This window comes from Arachis ipaensis, chromosome B8, assembly GCF_059453495.1.
Source record: "Arachis ipaensis isolate K30076 ecotype BB chromosome B8, ASM5945349v1, whole genome shotgun sequence".
In the NCBI taxonomy this organism is placed as follows: domain Eukaryota; kingdom Viridiplantae; phylum Streptophyta; class Magnoliopsida; order Fabales; family Fabaceae; genus Arachis; species Arachis ipaensis.
In genome coordinates, this window is record NC_142443.1 from 108,435,630 (window position 1) to 108,451,779 (window position 16,150).

Genomic DNA, 16,150 nt, shown 5'->3' on the forward strand with positions numbered 1-16,150 from the left:
GAATCTTTCGACAGTAACGTTGCCATTATATTGTACGTTTCCCCGCCAACTTACTGTCGGAATTCGACAGTAGTCTTTTTTATTTTTTTAAATCTTTTTTCGTCCATCTATAATGTATTTCTGTTAATTAATAATTGAAATAGTACTTTAAACTTGATGTAAAATATCAAAAATATAAATTAAACATACGGAACGACTTGAAATTGAAATATCTGAAACAATGCTAATTATATTACATTCTTCGCAAAGTTTCTTAAAGAAATACATGTCACAGAACTATGTTTACATTAAACCTATTCAGAGTCATCATCTACTTCCTTTGGTTTACTATCCTCCTCTTCCAAGGTAGTTTTCTGATTATCATCGAACTGGTCTTCCTCTTCTTCGTCGTCATCGACCCCGTCTTCTTCTTGAAGATCGTCGTCATCTGGTGGATGTGCGTCGGCATCTATTCCAAGTTCAATGATCTCATCATCCATAACAGCAGACCTAAGGGTGATCGACTCACCAGTATCAACCACCATTTTTGAAGGAGTTGGGTCATCAATCTGGTAAGGTTCCTGACCCTCTGTCCTATCATTAGACTCGATGCGGCCTTTTGGCTTAGTCTTAATTACAACCACCCAACTAGACTTACATTAACCCGAATCAGACAAAACGTATACCTATCATGCATTTTGAGGTAAAATAATAGGATAGTAGTGCCTATATTTCCTGGTTACATTAACTTTAGTGATATTGTAGTCTTTGTAATTTCGTGTTTCTTGTCGCAAACTTGGATCATACCATTCACATTTAAACACACGTACCTTGTACATAGTGCGATAAAAATACTCTAATTCAATTATGATGTGCAACACCGTACACCAAACCAATCAGAATGAACCCCGCCTGAATCCCCACGAACCCAAACTCTGGTATTATCTGATTTCTTTCCAATCAACCACTTTAAGGCATGAAATCAATATCCATTAACATTGTATATCGGGTAGCTAGTGTCCTTATTCATTGGGTCCCAACTAAGTCAAGTAGTTCTAAATCTGTTGTGTCAGTTAGCTGCATGCTAACGTATTTTCTAAACCAATGTGATAAATTGTTCAATGAGGTATCAGGATTTGCTTCTTAGAATAACCTATATGATTCATCATTGGATAAAGAAGTTTTAATTAGATTATGAAATTAGGTAAAAGCTAGTGATGTGATTCATCATAGTAGTTACCTCCTCACTATAGAGCTTTTGGTAAAAGCTAGTGATGTGATTCTTAAGTTATTGTTCTTCCTCTATCTAATTTTCTCCTTGATCTTTAAGGGTGAACGCGGATCGAATCGAATATGGCCAAAATTTTGATCCGGTTTACACTAAAATCATCGGATCGAATCCAATATCCACAACTTTTGATTTTGGATCCGATCTGATCGGCATATTTACGAATTGGATCGGATTTGGATATATCAGCAAAGCATAAAAATACTTTTAAAAGCTTATTTTTATTAAAAATATCAATAAAATTTTTTTTCTACTCTTTTAAACATGTTTTCTCTTAAAATAATATTAAACATACTTTTTTTAAATAAATAGAAATAAAATAATACAACATATATGATAGTTATTAGTTGAAATAAAACATAAAAAGAATATTTACTTATTTATTTATTTTTGCGGATCCCCGGATATGCGGATACCTACGTAGAATTCGCAATCTGATCCTTAGTTTGTTGATCGGATTTGATCTGATTCGATAACCTTGCAGACCAGATCTATATCTGTAATTTTTATATCGAATCCTGATAAACACCACAAGTATGCGGATCGGATTTGATCCATGAACACCCCTGGTGATCTCTAAGCCTTAGAATCCTATTCTTTCTATGGTCTTAGTGTGATAGAACTTTGTATTTCGATCTTCATCCATTATCCATTGTGCCCTTGATTTTTGGAGCCGAAAAATTTCATCTTTGTCTAGGATCTTATTTAACTCCTTATTAAGAGCTTCCAGTTCATCCAAAAAATGGTTGCGGCCGCAGCTGTCGCTTCTTTGTAGGGTGTGCAAAAAAACTAGTTTCACTGAACTAAATTGAAACTGAACTGAAACTGTTTTAAATAAACTAGTTTTTTAAAATAAAAAACTGAAATGAAACCATAGTTTTTATGAAAACCAGTTTATTAAAAACCAGTTTTTATGGTTCAATTTAGTTTTAAACCAAATTAAAACTGGTTTTATTTAAACTCTAAAATTAATTTTTACATACTCTTTCTCTCTCTCTCCCTTCACTTTCTCTCTCCCCTTGTTCTCTCTCCTCTTTCTCCCCCTCTCTCCCTTCTCTCTCTCTTTTCCCTTTCTTCCTTCTCTCCCCCCTCTCTCTCTCTCTCTCTCCCTTCTCTCTCTCCTTTACCCCTCTCTCTCTCTCCGTCTCTCTTCCTCTCTCTTTCCTCTTTTTCCCTCTCCTCTCTCTCTCTCTCTCTCCTCTCCCTCTCTCTCTCTCTCTCTCTCTCTTTTCCCTCTCTATCTCTCTCTCTCTCTCTCTCTCTCTCTCTCTCTCTCCCTCTCCTTTCCCGTCTCTCTTCCTCTCTCTCCTCTCCTTCCTCTCTCTCCCCCTCCCATCTCTCTTCGTCTCTCTCTCTCTCTCTCTCACTCTCTCTCTCTCTCTCTCTCTCTCTCTCTCTCCTCCCTTCTCTCTCTCTCCCTCCTTTTCCTCGCTCTTCCCTTTTCTTTCTCTCTCTCTCTCACCCCTCTTTCTTCCTCTCTCTCTCTCTCTCTCTATCTCTCTCTCTCTCTCTCCTTCTCTTTCTTCCCCTCCTCTATATCTCTTTTTTCCTCTCGCTCTCTCTCCCTCTCTTTTCTTTTTCTCCCCTCTCCCTCGCTCCCCCTCATTTCCCCCTTCTCTCTCTCTCTTTTCCCTTTTTTCTATCTCTCCCCTTTTGTTTCTCTCTCACCCTCCCTTCTCTCTTCCTCTTTCTCTCTCTTCTTTTTCCCTTTTCTCTCTTTCTCTCTCTTCTTCTCCCTCTTTCTTTGCCCTCCTCTCTCTCTCTCCTCTTTCTTCCCTTCCTTTCTCTCTCTCCTCTTTCTTCCCTTCCTTTCTCTCTTTTCTCTTTCTCACTCAACCTTCTCTCACTCTATATCCCTCTTCTCTCTCTCCTCGTCTTTTCTCTAAAATAAGAGAAAGAAGAAGGAAGAGAAAAAAGAGGAAAAAATAGGAGAGAAGGAGAGATAGAAAAAAAGAAAGAGAGGAGGAGGGGGAGAGAGAGAAATAGAGAGAAGAGAGGGGGAGAAAGAGTGCAAGAGAGAGAAAAAGAGAGAGAGGGAGAGAAAGTGAGAGAGACAGAGAGAAAGAGAGAGGGAGAGAGAGAGAGAGGGGAGGGGAAGAGGGAAGGAGAGAAAGTGAGAGAGAAAGAGAGATGTAGAGAGAGAGGATGGGAAGAGGGAAGGAGAGAGATAGAGAGGAGGAGAGATAGGGGAGACAGAATGAGAGAAAGGGATAGAGGGAGAAAAGGGAGAGAGAAAGGAATGGGAGGGGGAGAAAGAGGGGCAGGGGAAAGAGAGAGGAGGGGAAGAGAGAGGAAGATAAGAAGAGAGAGAGGGAGAGAGAGAAAAGGAAAGGGGGAGAGAAAGGAAGACAAAGAGAGGGAAAAGGAAGAAAGAGGGGGAGAGAGAGAGAGAAGAGGAAGAGTGAGAGGGGAAGGAGAGAGAGAAAAGGAGAGAAGGAGAGAGAGAGAGAGAAAAGAGGGAGAGAGAGGGAGAGAAAAGGAGAAAGAGAGGAAGAGGGAGAGAGAGAGAGAGAGAGAGAGAGAAAGAGATAGAGAGGAGGGAGAGAGGGAGAGAAGGAGAGAGAGAGAGAGAGAGAAAGAGAGAGAGAGATAAAGAGGAAGGAGAGAGAGGGAGAGAAGGAGAGAGAGGGAAGGAGAGAGAGGGGAAGAAAGAGAATGTAAAATCTAATTTTATATATGTTAAGAGAGAGAGAGAGGGAGAGAAGAGAGAGAGAAGGGGGAGAGGAAAGGAGAAGAGGGAGAGAGAGAAGAAGAGGGATAGGGGAGAGAGAGAGAGAGAGAGAGAGAGGAGGGGAGAGAGAAAAGGAAAAGGGGGAGAGGAGGGAGAGAGAGAAAGGAGGGGGAGAGAGGGAGAGAGAGAAAGGAGGGGGAGAGAAGAAGAGAGAGAGGAAGAGGGGAAGGAGAGAGAGGGAGAAAAGGAGAGAGAGAGAGAGGGAGAAAGAGGGAGAGGGAGAGAGAGATGGGGGAGAGAGAGGGGGGAGAAAGAGAGAGAAGAAGAGAGAGAGTGGGAGAGAGGGGGAGAGAAAAAATGTAACTAATTTTATATATATTAAAAGTTAAAACTAGTTTTAGCCTATAAACCAGTTTAAACTGGTTTTTTCAATTAAAACTTATTTTATTTTTATGAACTGGTTTAAACTGGTGCACTGTATTGTAAACTGGTTTAAAACCAGTTTCTTATTTAACAAAGTAGTTTGGTTCAGTTTTTAAACCATTTAAAATGGTTTAGTGCAGTTTCAGTTCAGTTTATGAAAAAACTGAACCATGAACACCCCTACTTCTTTGAATACCTGCTAACCTATTTGAATTGGTTCTTTTGGTTTCAAGAAAATGTTATCAAAAGTCTTTGAATATCACTTTTTGAGCTCTTCTCTTATATTGGATAAAGTCAAATTGAGGTTGTTGTTATTATTCCAAGGATTGTACAAAAAAGATTCATACTACCGATCGGATGAAAAACATGATCACAAATCTGAAGGATCTATTATCTCTTAGGTTGTTGGTGTTGCTATCCTTGATACGGAGTGGATGATGGCCAGAGTTGGTCCTATGAAGAATTCTCACACCGCTTCTTGGTACTTGAGCCACTATTTGGGATTAGAGAGAGCTCTATCCAGCCTTTTGAAGACTCTCTCATAACCATTCCATAGAGATCCCTTCCAAGTATATCTACTCCCCACAAAGCCCAAGTCAATGAACCTGCATTTGTTGATCCAATTGGCGAAATGGTTGTTGTTTCTAGCCTCCACCAGGCTACTTCCCTTTTTCTTATTTTGCTCTTTGATCTCATGCCAATCTCCCACCAAGATCCAAGAATTTGTAGCACTTCTCAGCCAAAGAAGATTTCTGATATGAGGCTGTGGAATAGCGTGCATGATGAGCGGATAATTTATACGCTTTTTGGCATTGTTTTTAGTATGTTTTTAGTAGGATCTAGTTACTTTTAGGGATGTTTTCATTAGTTTTTATGTTAAATTCACATTTCTGGACTTTACTATGAGATTGTGTGTTTTTCTGTGATTTCAGGTATTTTCTGGCTGAAATTGAGGGACTTGAGCAAAAATCAGATTCAGAGGTTGAAGAAGGACTGCTGATGCTGTTGGATTCTGACCTCCCTGCACTCAAAGTGGATTTTCTGGAGCTACAGAACTCGAAATGGCGCTCTTCCAATTGCGTTGGAAAGTAGACATCCAGGGCTTTCCAGAAATATATAATAGTCCATACTTTGGCCAAGAATAGACGATGTAAACTGGCGTCCAATGCCAGCTTTCTACCCAATTCTGGCGTCTAGCGCCAGAAAAGGAGCCAAAACCAGAGTTGAACGCCCAAACTGGCACAAATACTGGCGTTCAACTCCAAGAAGAACCTCTACACGTGAAACACTCAGGCTCAACCCAAACACACACCAAGTGGGCCCCGAAAGTGGATTTATGCATCAATTACTTACTCATGTAAACCCTAGTGACTAGTTTATTATAAATAGGACCTTTTACTATTGTATTAGGCATCTTTGGTCTCAGTTTTAATCCATTGTTCATCTTAGGAGACTATTGATCACGTTTTAGGGGGCTGGCCATCTCGGCCATGCCTGAACCTTCACTTATGTATTTTCATACGGTAGAGTTTCTACACTCCATAGATTAAGGTGTGGAGCTCTGCTGTTCCTCAAAGATTAATGCAAAGTACTACTGTTTTCTATTCAATTCATCTTATTTCACTTCCAAGATATCCATTCGCACCCAAGAACGTGATGAAGGTGATGATTATGTGTGACGCTCATCATTCTTCTCCTTTATGAACGCGTGCCTGACAAACACTTCTGTTCTACATGAAATAAGCTAGAATGAATATCTCTTAGATCTCCTAACCAGAATCTTCGTGGCGTAAGCTAGAATGATGGCGGCATTCAAGAGAATCCGGAAAGTCTAAACCTTGTCTGTGGTATTCCGAGTAGGATTCAATGATTGGATGACTGTGACGAGCTCCTAACTCGCGATTGCAGGGCGTTAGTGACAGACGCAAAAGGATAGTAAATCCTATTCCAGCATGATCGAGAACCGACAGATGAATAGTCGTGCCGTGACAGGGTGCGTGAGCATATTATTCACTGAGAGGATAAGATGAAGCCATTGGCAAGGGTGATGCCTCCAGACGATTAGCCGTGCCGTGACAGGGCATTGGATCATTTTCCCGAGAGATGACCGAAAGTAGCCATTGACAGTGGTGATGTATCACATAAAGCCAGCCATGGAAAGGAGTAAGACTGATTGGATGAAGATAGCAGGAAAGCAGAGGTTCAGAGGAACGAAAAGCATCTCCATTCGCTTATCTGAAATTCCTACCAATGATTTACATAAGTACCTCTATCCCTATTCTATTATTTATTATTCGAAAACTCCATAATTATTTTATATCCGCCTGACTGAGATTTACAAGGTAACCATAGCTTGCTTCATACCAACAATCTCCGTGGGATTCGACCCTTATTCACGTAAGGTATTACTTGGACGACCCAGTGCACTTGCTGGTTAGTTGTATCGAAGTTGTGACAGACAATAAAACTAGATCAGAGCACCAGGCCTTTGAAGCCATGGATATGTATCACAATTTCGTGCACCAAGTTTTTGGCGCCGTTGCCGGAGATTGTTCGAGTTTGGACAACTGACGGTTCATCTTGTTGCTCATTAGGTAATTTTCTTTTTATTTTATTTTCAAAAATTTTTCAAAAATATTTCTAAAATTTTCTCATCTGTTTTCGAAAATAATAAAAATGTTTTCAAAAAAAATTTTTATTCAAAATTTTTAAGAATGAATTCTAGTGTTTCATGAAGCATGTTGAAGCCTGGCTGGCTGTAAAGCCATGTCTAATTCCTTTGGGAATGAGTATGTCAGGCGTGTCATGTCTGAATTACAAGCTGAAGCTTGGCTGGCAATTGGCCATGTCTAGTGTTTTGGACTGGAGCTTTCTTTGAAAGCTTGGCTGGCTAGTGAGCCATGTCTAATTCATGGACTGAAGCTTTAGACTAAGAATGCAAGATTCCTGGAATTCATATTAAAAATTTTGGAATCCTTATTTTTCTTTTTTCAATTAATTTTTCGAAAAAAATCCAAAAAAATTAGAAAATCATAAAAATCAAAAATATTTTTGTGTTTCTTGTTTGAGTCTTGAGTCATGTTATAAGTTTGGTGTCAATTGCATATGCATCTTGCATTTTTCGAAAATTCTCATGCATTCATGGTATTCTTCATGATCTTCAAGTTGTTCTTGGTAAGTCTTCTTGTTTGATCTTGATGATTTTTTGTTTTGTGTCTTTTCATGTTTATCATATGCATTCTTGAATTCTTAGTGTCTAAGCATTAAAGAATTCTAAGTTTGGTGTCTTGCATGTTTTCTTTGCATTAAAAATTTTTCAAAATTGTGTCTATGATGTTCATCTTAACATTCAAAGTGTTCTTGGTGTTCATCTTGACATTCATAGCATTCTTGCATGCATCACATGTTTTGATCTAAAAATTTCATGCATTGCATCTTTTTAGTGTTTTTCTCTCTTGCATCATAAAAATTCAAAAATCAAAAAAATATCTTTCCCTTTTTCTCTCATCAAATTCGAAAATTTGGGTTGACTTTTTCAAAAATTTTTAAAATCAAGTTGTTTCTTATAAGTCAAATCAAATTTTCAATTTGAAAATCTTATCTTTTTCAAAATCTTTTTCAAAAATCAAATCTTTTTCAAAATTCTTAGTTATTTTCGAAAATTCCAAAAATATTTTTTTCAAAAATCTTTTTCTTATTTTTAGACCAAATTTTCGAAAATAACATAAATAATTAATGTTTTGATTCAAAAATTTGAAGTTTGTTACTTGCTTGTTAAGAAAGATTCAAACTTTAAGTTCTAGAATCATATCTTGTGATTTCTTATGAATCAAGTCATTAATTGAGATTTTAAAAATCAAATCTTTTTCAAAACTAATTTCTAAAATATCTTCTTATCTTATCTTTTTCAAAAATTCGATTTCAAAATATCTTTTCTAACCTCCTAACTTCTTATCTTTTCAAAATTTGTTTCAACTAACTAACTAACTTTTTGTTTGTTTCTTAACTTTTTCAAAACTACCTAACTAACTCTCTCTCTCTAATTTTCAAAAATATCTTCCCTCTTTTTCAAAAATTTCTTTTTAATTAACTAATTATTCTTATTTTTTATTTTTGATTTTAAAAATTTTCGAAAATTACTAACATTTTTCAAAAACCATTTTCGAAAATCACTAACTCTTTTTCAAAAAAATATTTTCGAAAATTTTCCCTCTCCCATCTCATTCTATTTATTCATTCATATCCTAACATCTCATCTCACATATCTAGCCTCCTCACAGTTGTGTTTCTTCCATTATATTACATTCTTTGTCTCCCCCTCTTCTTCTACTCACACAGGGATCCCTATACTGTGGTATAAAGGATCTCTATTATTATTATTATTATTTTTCTATGCCTTCTTCTTTGTCATATGAGCAGGAGCAAGGATAAGAACATTCTTGTGGAAGCAGATCCAGAACCTGAAAGGACTTTGAAGAAAAAATTAAGAGAAGCTAAAATACAACAATCCATAAATAACCTTTCAGAAATTTTCGAACAGGAAGAGGAGATGGCAGCCGAAAATAATAATAATGTAAGGAAGATGCTTGGTAACTTCACTGCACCTAATTCCAATTTACATGGAAGAAGCATCTCCATTCCTGCCATTGGAGCAAACAACTTTGAGCTGAAACCTCAATTAGTTTCTCTGATACAGCAGAACTGCAAGTTTCATGGACTTCCATCTGAAGATCCTTTTCAGTTCTTAACTGAATTCTTGCAGATATGTGATACTGTTAAGACTAATGGAGTAGATCCTGAAGTCTACAGGCTCATGCTTTTCCCTTTTGCTGTAAGAGACAGAGCTAGATTATGGTTGGATTCTCAACCCAAAGACAGCCTGAACTCTTGGGATAAGCTGGTCACGGCTTTCTTAGCCAAGTACTTTCCTCCTCAAAAGCTGAGCAAGCTTAGAGCTGATGTTCAAACTTTCAGACAGAAAGAAGGTGAATCCCTCTATGAAGCTTGGGAAAGATACAAACAGTTGACCAAAAAGTATCCTTCTGACATGCTTTCAGAATGGACCATCCTGGATATATTCTATGATGGTTTATCTGAGCTATCAAAGATATCACTGGACACTTCTGCAGGTGGATCCATTCACCTAAAGAAAATGCCTGCAGAAGCTCAAGAACTCATTGACATGGTTGCTAATAACCAGTTCATGTACACTTCTGAAAGGAATCCTGTGAACAATGGGACGCCTATAAAGAAGGGAGTTCTTGAAGTTGATACTCTGAATGCCATATTGGCTCAGAATAAAATATTGACTCAGCAAGTCAATATGATCTCTCAGAGTCTGCATGGAATGCAAGCTGCATCCAACAGTACTCAAGAGGCTTCTTATGAAGAAGAAGCTTATGATCCTGAGAACCCTGCAATAGCAGAGGTGAATTACTTAGGTGAACCTTATGGAAACACCTATAACTCATCATGGAGAAATCATCCAAATTTCTCATGGAAGGATCAAAAGCCTCAACAAGGCTTTAATAATTGTGGAAGAAACAGGTTTAGCAATAGCAAGCCTTTTCCATCATCCACTCAGCAACAGACAGAGAACTCTGAACAAAATGCTGCTAATTTAGCAAATCTAGTCTCTGATCTATCCAAGGCCACTGTGAGCTTCATGAATGAAACAAGGTCTTCCATTAGAAATTTGGAAGCACAAGTGGGCCAGCTGAGTAAAAGGATCACTGAAATCCCTCCCAGTACTCTCCCAAGCAATACAGAAGAGAATCCAAAAGGAGAGTGCAAGGCCATTAACATAAGCAAAATGGCCGAACCCAATGAGGGAGAGGAGGACGTGAATCCCAAGGAGGAAGACCTCCTGGGACGTCCAGTGATCAATAAGGAGCTTCCCTCTGAGGAACCAAAGGACTCTGAGGCTCATCTAGAGACCATAGAGATTCCATTGAACCTCCTTATACCCTTCATGAGCTCTGATGAGTATTCCTCTTCTGAAGAGAATGAGGATGTTATTGAAGAGCAAAATGCCAAGTTTCTTGGTGCAATCATGAAGCTGAATGCCAAATTATTTGGCATTGATACTTGGGAAGTTGAACCTCCCTTGTTCATCAATGAACTAAGTGATCTGGATCAACTGACATTACCTCAGAAGAGACAGGATCCTGGAAAGTTCATAATACCCTGTACCATAGGCACCATGATCTTTAAGGCCCTGTGTGACCTTGGTTCAGGGATAAACTTCATGCCCCTCTCTGTAATAGAGAAACTGGGAATCTATGGGGTGCAAGCTGCTAGAATCTCATTAGAGATGGCAGACAACTCAAGAAAATAGGCTTATGGACAAGTAGAGGATGTGCTAGTAAAGGTTGAGGGCCTTTACATCCCTACTGATTTCATAGTCCTGGATACTAGAAAGGAAGAGGATGAATCCATCATCCTAGGAAGACCTTTCCTGGCCACAGCAAGAGCTGTGATTGATGTTGACAGAGGTGAAATAGTCCTTCAATGGAAAGAGAACTCCCTTGTGTTTAAAACTCAAGGATCTCCCTCTGCAACCATGGAGAGGAAGCAGAAAAAGCTTCTCTCAAAGCAGAGTCAACCAGAGCCCCCACAGTCAAACTCTAAGTTTGGTGTTGGGAGGCCACAACCAAACTCTAAGTTTGGTGTTGAACTCCCATATCCAAACTCTAAGTTTGGTGTTGGAGAGTCTCAACAAAGCTCTGCACATCTGTGAGGCTCCATGAGAGCCCACTGTCAAGCTATTGACATTAAAGAAGCGCTTGTTGGGAGGCAACCCAATTTTTATTTATCTAACTATTTTTTTCTCAGTTATATGTCTTTGTAGGTTCATGATCATGTGGAGTCACAAAATAAATATAAAAATTGAAAACGTAATCAAAAACAGCAGAAGAAAAATCACACCCTGGAGGAGCATCTGTCTGGCGTTCAGCGCCAGAACAGAGCATGGTTCTGGCGCTGAACGCCCAAAATGGGCAGCTTTTGGGCGCTGAACGCCAGAACAGGCATGGTTCTAGCGTTCAACGCCAGAAATGGCACACAAATGGGCGTTGAACGCCCAAAATAGCCACCAACCTGGCGCTGAACGCCCAGAGTTGGGTACAAAGGCATTTTTACATGCCTAATGGGTGCAGGGATGTAAATCCTTGAACACTCAGGATCTGTGGTCCCCACAGCATCCACTCAGGATCTGTGGACCCCACAGGATCCCCACCTACCTCCACTTACTTCTTCTCACCACTCTCTTTCACACAACCCCATAAACACTCTTCCCCAAAAACCCTTCACCAATCACCTCAATCTCTCTTCCCCATCACCTCTTCACCACTCACATCCATCCACTCTTCCCCATAAACCTACCTCATAAACTCCACCTACCTTCAAAATTCAAAACCAATTTCCCACCCAAACCCACCCATATGGCCGAAACCACATCTCCCTCTCCCTCTCCATATTTCTTCTTCTTCTTCTTCTATTCTTTTGTTTATTGCTCGAGGGCGAGCAATATTCTAAGTTTGGTGTGGTAAAAGCATAGCTTTTTTTGTTTTTCCATTACCATTGATGGCATCTAAGACCGGAGAATCCTCTAGAAGAGGGAAATGGAAGACAAGAGCTTCCACATCCGAGTCATGGGAGATGGAAAGGTTCATCTCCAAAGCCCATCAAGACCACTTCTATGATGTTGTGGCTAAGAAGAAGGTGATCCCTGAGGTCCCTTTCAAACTCAAAAGAAATGAGTATCCGGAGATCCGACATGAAATTCAAAGAAGAGGTTGGGAAGTTCTAACAAATCCCATCCAACAAGTCGGCATCCTAATGGTTCAAGAGTTCTATGCCAATGCATGGATCACCAAGAACCATGATCAAAGTAAGAACCCGGATCCAAAGAATTATGTTACAATGGTTCGGGGGAAATACTTAGATTTTAGTCCGGAGAATGTGAGGTTGGCGTTTAACTTGCCCATGATGCAAGGAGATGAACGCCCCTACACTAGAAGGGTCAACTTTAATCAAAGGTTGGACCAAGTCCTTATGGACATATGTGTAGAAGGAGCTCAATGGAAGGTTGACTCCAAAGGCAAGCCGGTTCAACTAAGATGATTGGACCTCAAGCGTGTAGCTAGAGGATGGTTGGAGTTCATTCAATGCTCAATCATTCCCACTAGCAACCGGTCTGAAGTTACTATAGACCGGGCCATCATGATCCATAGCATCATGATTGGAGAAGAGGTGGAAGTTCATGAGATTATACCTCAAGAACTCTACAAGGTGGCTGACAAGTCCTCCACTATGGCAAGGTTAGCCTTTCCTCACCTCATCTGCCACCTATGCAATTCGGCTGGGATTGACATAGAGGGAGATATCCTCATTAAAGAGGACAAGCCCATCACTAAGAAAAAGATGGAGCAAGCAAGAGAGCCCAGTCATGGAGCTCAAGAGGCGCAAGAAGCTCAATTCGATGAGATCCCGAAGATGCCTCAAATGCACTTTCCTCCACAAAATTATTGGGAGCAAATCAACACCTCCCTAGGAGAATTGAGTTTCAATATGGGACAACTAAGGGTGGAACATCAAGAGCACTCCATCATGCTTCATGAAATAAGAGAAGATCAAAAAGCAATGAGGGAGGAGCAACTAAGACAAGGAAGAGACATAGAAGAGCTCAAGGACATCATTGGTTCCTCAAGAAGGAAACGCCACCATCACTAAGGTGGATTCATTCCTTGTTCTTGTTTCCTCTATTTTTCGTTTCTATGTTATGTGCTTATCTGTGTTTGTGTCTTCATTACATGATCATTAGTAGTAGTAACTTTGTCTTAAAGATATGAATGTCCTATGAATCCATCACCTCTCTTAAATGAAAAATGTTTTAATTCAAAAGAACAAGAAGTACATGAGTTTCGAATTTATCCTTAAACTTAGCTTAATTATATTGATGTGGTGACAATGCTTCTTGTTTTCTGAATGTATGCTTGAACAGTGCATATGTCTTTTGAAGTTGTTGTTTAAGAATGTTAAATATGTTGGCTCTTGAAAGAATGATGACTAGGAGACATGTTATTTGATAATCTGAAAAATCATAAAAATGATTCTTGAAGCAAGAAAAAGCAGCAAAGAACAAAGCTTGCAGAAAAAAAAAAGAAAAAAAATAGGCGGAAAAAAAAATATAGAAAGAAAAAGAAAAAGCAAGCAGAAAAAGCCAATAACCCTTAAAACCAAAAGGCAAGGGCAAATAAAAAGGACCCCAAGGCTTTGAGCATCAGTGGATAGGAGGGCCTAAAGGAATAAAATCCTGGTCTAAGCGGCTAAACCAAGCTATCCCTAACCATGTGCTTGTGGCGTGTAGGTGTCAAGTGAAAACTTGAGACTGAGCGGTTGAAGTCAAGGTCCAAAGCAAAAAAAGAGTGTGCTTAAGAACCCTGGAGACCTCTAATTGGGGACTTTAGCAAAGCTGAGTCACAATCTGAAAAGGTTCACCCAATTATGTGTCTGTGGCATTTATGTATCCGGTGGTAATACTGGAAAACAAAGTGCTTAGGGCCACGGCCAAGACTCATAAAGAAGCTGTGTTCAAGAATCATCATACTGAACTAGGAGAGTCAATAACACTATTCGAAATCTGAAGTTCCTATAGATGCCAATCATTCTGAACCTCAATGGATAAAGTGAGATGCCAAAACTATTCAAGAGGCAAAAAGCTATAAGTCCCGCTCATTTGATTGGAGCTATGTTTCATTGATAGTTTAGAATTTATAGTATATTCTCTTCTTTTTTTCAGTTGCTTAGGGACAAGCAACAATTTAAGTTTGGTGTTGTGATGAGCGGATAATTTATACGCTTTTTGGCATTGTTTTTAGTATATTTTTAGTAGGATCTAGTTACTTTTAGGGATGTTTTCATTAGTTTTTATGTTAAATTCACATTTCTGGACTTTACTATGAGATTGTGTGTTTTTCTGTGATTTCAAGTATTTTCTGGCTGAAATTGAGGGACTTGAGCAAAAATCAGATTCAGAGGTTGAAGAAGGACTGCTGATGCTGTTGGATTCTGACCTCCCTGCACTCAAAGTAGATTTTCTGGAGCTACAGAACTCGAAATGGCACGCTTCCAATTGGGTTAGAAAGTAGACATCCAGGGCTTTCCAGCAATATATAATAGTCCATACTTTGGCCAAGAATAAACGACGTAAACTGGCGTCCAACGCCAGCTTTCTACCCAATTCTGGCGTCCAGCGCCAAAAAAGGAGCCAAAACCAGAGTTGAACGCCCAAACTGGCACAAATACTGGCGTTCAACTCCAAGAAGAACCTCTACACGTGCAACACTCAGGCTCAGCCCAAACACACACCAAGTGGGCCCCGGAAGTGGATTTATGCATCAATTACTTACTCATGTAAACCCTAGTGACTAGTTTATTATAAATAGGACCTTTTACTATTGTATTAGGCATCTTTGGTCTCAGTTTTAATCCATTGTTCATCTTAGGAGACTATTGATCATGTTTTAGGGGGCTGGCCATCTCGGCCATGCCTGAACCTTCACTTATGTATTTTCATACGGTAGAGTTTCTACACTCCATAGATTAAGGTGTGGAGCTCTGCTGTTCCTCAAAGATTAATGCAAAGTACTACTATTTTCTATTCAATTCATCTTATTTAACTTCCAAGATATCCATTCGCACCCAAGAACGTGATAAAGGTGATGATTATGTGTGACGCTCATCATCCTTCTCCTTTATGAACGCGTGCCTGACAAACACTTCTGTTCTACATGAAATAAGCTAGAATGAATATCTCTTAGATCTCCTAACCAGAATCTTCGTGGCGTAAGCTAGAATGATGAAGGCATTCAAGAGAATTCGGAAAGTCTAAACCTTGTCTGTGGTATTCCGAGTAGGATTCAATGATTGGATGACTGTGACGAGCTCCTAACTCGCGATTGCAGGGCGTTAGTGACAGACGCAAAAGGATAGTAAATCCTATTCCAGCATGATCGAGAACCAACAGATGAATAGCCGTGCCGTGACAGGGTGCGTGAGCATATTATTCACTGAGAGGATAAGATGAAGCCATTGGCAAGGGTGATGCCTCCAGACGATTAGCCGTGCCGTGACAGGGCATTGGATCATTTTCCCGAGAGATGACCGAAAGTAGCCATTGACAATGATGATGTATCACATAAAGCCAGCCATGGAAAGGAGTAAGACTGATTGGATGAAGATAGCAGGAAAGCAGAGGTTCAGAGGAACGAAAAGCATCTCCATTCGCTTATCTGAAATTCCTACCAATGATTTACATAAGTACCTCTATCCCTATTCTATTATTTATTATTCGAAAACTCCATAATTATTTTATATCCGCCTGACTGAGATTTACAAGGTGACCATAGCTTGCTTCATACCAACAATCTCCGTGGGATTCGACCCTTACTCACGTAAGGTATTACTTGGACGACCCAGTGCACTTGCTGGTTAGTTGTATCAAAGTTGTGACAGATAATAAAACTAGATCAGAGCACCAGGCCTTTGAAGCCATGGATATGTATCACAATTTCGTGCACCAGTGCACAACAGTTAAGAATTCATTTTTCTTGCCAGGCACCTCAATCCTAACATGAATGAATTGTTGATCCAAATTTCTCCAATGAACCTTTGGTATGCGAAATTGTTACTCAGGTTGTGAATTATTGTTCGAAATTGATTCCCTAGTGATGGCACCAAAAACGGATGCACAGAACCATGATCTAAACATATCTTCACAACTTCGC

The 16,150-nt window shown here is 39.5% G+C and overlaps 1 non-coding gene across 1 annotated transcript; it reads right to left on the reverse strand.

Moving 5' to 3' along the window:
* Positions 1-9,306: 9,306 nt before the first annotated feature.
* Positions 9,307-9,414, reverse strand: LOC148549188 (small nucleolar RNA R71). The gene has a single exon (XR_015897764.1). It is a non-coding gene; the product is annotated as a small nucleolar RNA R71 (small nucleolar RNA).
* Positions 9,415-16,150: the final 6,736 nt, after the last annotated feature.